The sequence below is a fragment of the Malania oleifera genome, chromosome 6 (assembly GCF_029873635.1).
Source record: "Malania oleifera isolate guangnan ecotype guangnan chromosome 6, ASM2987363v1, whole genome shotgun sequence".
In the NCBI taxonomy this organism is placed as follows: domain Eukaryota; kingdom Viridiplantae; phylum Streptophyta; class Magnoliopsida; order Santalales; family Ximeniaceae; genus Malania; species Malania oleifera.
In genome coordinates, this window is record NC_080422.1 from 80,697,563 (window position 1) to 80,705,330 (window position 7,768).

Genomic DNA, 7,768 nt, shown 5'->3' on the forward strand with positions numbered 1-7,768 from the left:
TTATCTTTATTACTGACTTTTTTTTTTAATTGTAAACACACTATCCAGGTCAATCTCATTTTTTAATTTAAATTTTTAAAAGAATGGATTCATTTTGTTGTCACAATAATCTTTCTAAAATTTCTTATTATCAAAGAAATAAGTGAGGTGAAACAATTCATCCTAATTCAAAATAGGTTGAATAACAAACTATTATTTCAAAAACTTATGATAGAAATATATGAAATCAACAATTCAAAAATTTCAAAATTTAACATATGAGTTATGACTAATGATTGAAGGGGAGCCTTGGCGAACGGTGCCAAGTGCTAAAAACCATGGCTTTGGGGTATGGAAACAACCTTGTATAAAAATGTAAGATAAAACTATATACTAAAGATCCATTATGGCTCACTCCTCCCCTAGACTTGTATATATGAGAGTTTTGTGCACAGGCTATGCCTAAGTTCTGAGAAATTATTAGATATATTGGGTGTACACACCAGATTTATTACGATTTCACTGTGTATGTATGTAACTAGTTTAGATAGTATTTTTTTATATACATATGAAAAAATCATGTTAGATTCGGTGTATCCAATATTTTTTTCCTTAGTTATTGCTAGCGATTACGTGGAATAAAGGAATCCAAATCAATATGTTTGAAGTAGATGAATAGGTCAAGTTCTGTATTATTTGTGAGGATGAGATGAGCATCAAGGTCTTGATTTGATGAGACACTAATGGTAATTAATAACTTATGGAAGAATTATAGATTAATGAAAATGTACAAACTTCACAAATATATAATTATAGATTAATTAAAATTTACAAACTTCACAAATAAATAATTAGCAAGCAAGCATAACCTCTTAAGTAAATATTTCAAACCTAAAGAGAAACAATCATAAGTGAATGCATTGTTGGATCTTGTATGTGGAATATGAAAAGAGTGTGTGATTATAAAGGGGAATATAAAGAAAAAAAAATCAAGTGAAAATATCTTCCATAGGAGTAAAATACAAAGAGAGAGGGAGGAGGAGAGACACTTAGTAAACTAATGTCCAATAGTCATCCTTCATTACATTCCTTTTTGAAATGAGGACACTTTGAAAGTTGACTAAATAACACAAATAGTTAAACCCAAATGACAACAAGAGTCTCTCCTCTTACACTATTTTTATAGACTTATAAACAAATGTGAGCTTTACAAAAATTCACAAATAAAAGTGAGCATTCACTAAAATAAGTGGTGGGATAAGTTAGTAATAACCCATCCCCTTGGTAAATTTCTCATGCGTAAAAAAAGCTAAATGACAATTTTAAATACTAAGATTTTACTTTTATATTACGACATTGATAACAAGAAGACATATTTCTAATGAACCCTATGCTCTTCCTTGCATAAAAATTCATTGTCAATCTACAGCATATCTTTCTTTATTTTGTTTGTTGCGGCAATGAGACGTAAAGATAAAGGGAGCATTGAACCAAAGAACTCTAAAATAAAAATCATAACACAACTTAAAAATTTTGAAGAAGAATAATATAGGTACCACACACTGTCTATGTGACGCCCCAAAATCTCACTTAACATAATAACAATAATACACTTATTCACTTATAATAACACTATATCTCTGATACCACAATTGTGGCAACCCAAACCCAAAAGGGGATCTCGGGTTCATTTGTTCCATAACATTATTTAAATGCACACAACAAGAGCAAAAAGACCATCCATTCCATATGTACCGGAGTACTATCTCACAATCATTACGTCTACCATACCTAAAATTCATACTACAACCCACAAAACCAAAAACATCTAAAATAAGCAGACCAATGTCCCACCCACACTCACCCTCAGCGTGATCGTCTAAGTCCCGTTCTGGAGCTCCTAGGCTCGATTTCCTATAAACCCTAAAAGGTTGATATATTTATTGGGGTGAGACACTTATCAGTAAGACGAAATAAATTATTATCAGTGTGTGACTAATATGAGTTTCAATGAAATTAAACACCTTCATTAGTTTACTTTAACTGACCAACATGACATTTGTAAAATATAACTCATACCTATGTAGTTGAAAATACATATTTTCCTTCGCGATATAAATTAGCTCAATAAATAATACCATTTACATAAATTCATATATATGTGTAGAAGAAACCCTCTTTTGGACAAACAACATCATCATGTATAACCCCCATGATCGGGTTGTGTGGTCCAAAGACTGGACTTAGCCTTGGCTAACCTACCACCAAGCTAAGTCAATATACCTTGTCTTCAAGTCTGATTTGCCTACCACAACTTGGTCCGGACTCTAGGGGGGGTATAACAACTCTTCGCTGCCAAATCGACTTTCCATTACCAATACTTCTCAGAACAGTGTGGCTATAGCACCTCGACCTACCACGTGGGTCCAGAGAGCTAGTGACACGTATAAATACGCTTTCATACCAACTGTAGCGCCCCAACCCACCACGTGGGTCCGAAATGCTAGTGAAACGTATACATACTCTCTGATACCACACACATATATAAATGCAACCCGCGCTAACCAGGGAATCTCAAGTGTGCCTGCCATTTCTAAAATTAAAACCATACAATAGAAGATTTCTAAAACATCTAAACATTTTACCAGAGTTCTAACTATTCCCAAATACATACATACATAACACTATTTGTCTACATATTACAATCCCAAAATAACAAAATAAAATATCAGGTATCTCACTAGTTCTGATTACTACTCCCAAAAGTCTAGTCCCAGCCCCGAGGTAAGTTAAGCACGATTCCTTGAAGGTCCTGAATAATAATTTGTATAATGGGGTAAGACACTTCTCAATAAGACGGACTATATTATTATCAGTGTGTGGCTAGCATGAGTTCCCATGTGAATATAAAATTCCGTCATTTAACTGTATATGAAAATGACATTTAAACTGTACTAATCAGTATATCTGAAAATACATAATTTCTGAATAATAAATTGTCGGCTCAATATAGCCCATTTATAGTAAATTTGCCCATATATGCATAAAATATGTTGAAATTGGTGTATTCCCAAGAGGGGGGTGAATTGGGTATTTTAAAATTTCTCTTTTTGGTTCAATTTAACCAACAATAGTAATACACAATCTAGGGTTTGTCTAAGTATTTCCTAATCATTCACAATAGTAAAACAAATCAACTATTGAGCGGATATGTAAGCAATTAAAGTAATCTCAGTATATCAAACATTCAAAGTAATAAATATTAACATACAGGTGCAGAAAGTAAATTGTAGAAAATAATATTGACACTAGATATGTTATCAGGGTTCGACCAATGCTGCCTACGTCCCTGCCTCAAGCTAACAAGCAATAGAATTCCATTATGGTTGCTCACTTGTAGGTGGAGCGACACCGTTTCACGTAATATCATCGTTAACGGGTAACGGTGCCAAGTACTAGAAACCATGGCTTTGGGGTATGGAAACAACCTTTTATAAAAATGTAAGTTAAAACTATATCCTAAAGATCCATCATGGCTCACCCCTTCCTTAGACTTGCATATATATGAGAGTTTTGTGCACTGGCTATGCCTAAGTTATGAAAAATTGTTAGATACATTGGGTGTATACACCGGATTTCACTGTATATGTCTGTAACTAATTTAGACAGTATTTTTTTATATACATATGAAAAAATCATGTTAGATTCTGTGTATCTAATATTTTTTTCCTTAGTTATTGCTAGCAATTATGTGGAATAAAGGAATCAAAATCAATATGTTTGAAGTAGATGAATAGGCCAAGTTTTGTATTATTTGTGATGATGAGATGAACATCAAGTTCTTGATTTGATGAGACACTAATGCTAATTAATAACTTATAGAAGAATTATAGATTAATGAAAATGTACAAACTTCACAAATAAATAATTAGAGATTAATTAAAATTTACGAACTTCTCAAATAAATAATCAGCAAGTAAGCGTAACCTTTTAAGTAAATGTTTCAAACCTAAAGAGAAACAATCAATAAGTGAATGCATTGTTGGATCTTGTATGTGGAATATGAAAAGAGTATGTGATTATAAATGGGAATATAAAGAAAAAAATCAAGTGAAAATATCTTCCGAGTAAAATACAAAGACAGAGGGAGGAGGAGAGACACTAAACTAATGTCTAATAGTCATCCTTCATTGCATTCCTTTTGGAAATGAGGACATTTTAAAAGTTGACTAAATAACACAAATAGTTAAACCCAAATGGTAACAAGAGTCTCTCCTTTTACACTATTTTTATAGACTTATAAACAAATGTGAGCTTTACAAAAATTCACAAATAAAAGTGAGCACTCGCTAAAATAAGTGGTGGGATAAGTTAGTAATAACCCATCCCCTTGGTAAATTTCTCATGCACAAAAAAAGATAAATGACAATTTTAAGTACTAAGATTTTTCTTTTATATTACCTCATTGATAACAAGAAGATATATTTCTAATGAACCCTATGCTCTTCCTTACATAAAAAATTCATGGTCAATCTACAGCATATCTTTCTTGATTTTGTCTGTTGCGGCAATGAGAGGTAAAGATAAAGGGAGCATTGAACCAAAGTAACACAACTTAAAAATTTTGAAGAAGAAGAATAATATGGGTACCACACACCATCTATGTGATGCCCCAAACTCTCACTTAACATAATAACAATAATACACTTATTCACATATAATAACACTATGTCTCTGATAGCACAATTGTGACAACTCGAACCCAAAAGGGGGTCTCGGGTACATTCGTTCCATAACATTATTTAAATGCATACAACAGAAGCAAAAAGACCATCCATTCCATATGTACCAGAGTACTACCTCACAACCATTATATCTACCATACCCAAAATTCATACTACAACCCACAAAACCAAAAACATCTAATATAAGCAGACCAGTGTCCCACCCACACTCACCCTCAGTGTGATCGTCTAAGTCCCACTCTGGAGCTCCTAGGTTCGATTTCCTATAAGCCCTAAAAGGTTGATATATTTATTGGAGTGAGACATTTTTCAGTAAGACGGAATAAATTATTATCAGTGTGTGACTAATATGAACTTCAGTGAAATTAAACACCTTCATTAGTTTACTTTAACTGACCAACATGACATTTGTAAAAAATAACTCATACCTATGCAGTTGAAAATACATATTTTCCTTCACGATATAATAAATAATACCATTTACATAAATTCACATATATGTGTAGAAGAAACCCTCTTTTGGACAAACAACATCATCATGTATAACCCTCATGATCGGGTTGTGCGGTCCGAAGACTGGACTTAGCCTTGGCTGACCTACTACCAAGCTAAGTCAATATACCTTGTCTTCAAGTCTGATTTGCCTACCACAACCTGGTCTAGACTTTAGGGGGGTACAATAATTCTTCACGGCCAAATCGACTTTCCATTACTAACACTTCTCATAATAGTGTGGCTGTAGCGCCTCGACCTATCACGTGGGCCCAGAGTGCTAGTGAAACGTATAAATACGCTTTGATACCAACTATAGCGCCTCGACTTGCCACGTGGGCCCAGAATGCTAGTGAAACGTATAAATACTCTCTGATACCACACACATATATAAATGCAACCCGCCCTAACTAGGGAGTCATGAGTGCGTCTGCCATTACTAAAATTAAAACTATACAACGGAAGATTTCTAAAACATCCAAACACTTTACCAGAGTTCTAACTATTCTCAAATACATACATACATAACACTATCTGTCTACATATTATAATCCCAAAATAACAAAATAAAATATCAAGTATCTTACCAGTTCTGATTACTACTCCCAAACGTCTAGTCCCAGCCCCGAGGTAAGCTAGGCATGATTCCCTGAAGGTCCTTAAAAATAATTTGTATAATGGGGTGAGACACTTCTCATTGAGATAGACTATATTATTATCAGTATGTGGCTAGCATGAGTTCTCGTGTGAATATAAAATTCTGTTATTTAACTATATATGAAAATGACATTTAAACTGTACTAATCACTATATCTGAAAATACATAATTTCTGAATAATAAACTGTCAGTTCAATATAACCTATTTATAGTAAATTTGCCCATATATGCATAAAAAATGTTGAAATTAGTGTATTTCCAAGAGAGGGGGGGGGGGGGAGGTAAATTGGGTATTTTAAAATTTCTCTCCTAGGTTCAATTTAACCAACAGCAGTAATACACAACCTAGGGTCTATCTAAGTATTTCCTAATCATTCACAATAGTAAAACAAATCAACTACTGAGCGGATATGTAAGCAATTAAAGTAATCTTAGTATATCAAACATTCAAAGCAATAAATATTAACATACAGGTGCAGAAAGTAAATTGCAGAAAATAATATTAACACTAGATATGTTATCAGGGTTCAACCAATACTGTCTACGTCCCTGCCTCAAGCTAACAAGCAAGAGGATTCCATTATGGTTGCTCACTTGTGGGTGGAGCAACACCGTTTGCACCACCTTACTAGGTTGGTGCACTTAGTTCTCTTAACCAGGTTGGAATTAGTCTGGTGCTCTCCTAACAGGGTCTGAGCAAGTCTGGGACTATTCGTAGGGCTCATCTCCCTCTTCTGATCATACGTTGGGAAACAACCAATATTCAAATTAAATATTTTGTACAACCAGATTGCTTCTAATATAAGTAGATATGTACCATTACGCACAATCAACTAATGCACTCACATATGATATAAAGTAAGCTTAAGTGAGATTTTCACAGAAAAATAAATTTCTCAATCTTTGAGTGAGATGTATATGATAAGTACCTCAAAGATTTAAACCCTTAATAGCTATTTCTCCAAAAATGTTTTTCAAAGAAAATATTAGAGAACTTAGGGTTTATGCTTTTCAAATGATTTTTGCAAAAATAGAAAATATGATAGTTTGAAATCTATGTGCAAAAAGGTTTCCAAATCAAAAAGTGTTTCTCCAAAGATTATTTACCAAGGAAATATGTGGAGAAACTTATAAGCTCACTTTCAAAAAGGTTTTCAACAAATAAACACAAGTGAGAGTATAATGCTTTACAAAACTGAATGCCCAAAAATAAATGTTCCTAGTCAACAACCTTCAAATTCAAAGAACTTGTAAGTGAAAGAAGTAAAGGAATTAATCAAACTCTCTTCAAAATGATTTTCAAATAAAAGAGTATAAGAGAGTATGTACAATAAAGCTTTTGAAGATAAAAAAGTTTGGAAGAATTTTCCTCACTAATCTAATTGTTAAAAATGAGTAATGGAGGGGGTATATATAGACCTAGCAAAGCGGATCGGGCCAGTTTATCCATGGCGGATAAGGTGGATTATCGGGTGAAAAAATCATAATCCATATTCGATTTGTTTAAGTGGCGGATTAGGCGGTTTCGGGTTGGATAATTCATGGCGGATGGGTAGATAATCCGCCATTCTCAAATATAATATTATTAATAATTTATTTTTTATCATAATAATTTAAATTGTATACGATAACTTGCGATTAGTTTGTGTATTAACTTTTTTAGTAACTAAAGGCAGGACATGCTTGGCTGAGCTCTCTTACCCATGTTTGGTGGGCAAAAAATCCACACCCCATTATCCTGCAACTTATATATGGCAAGTCAAACACCTAACAAATAACTATTATAAACTATATCCAATCTATACACCAGTCCAATCTTGCCAAACAAATACACCCAAAGAGAACTAGGCCTACAATAGCCTAGAGTGGAAGATTTTGCTTTCTTGGGTAGCAA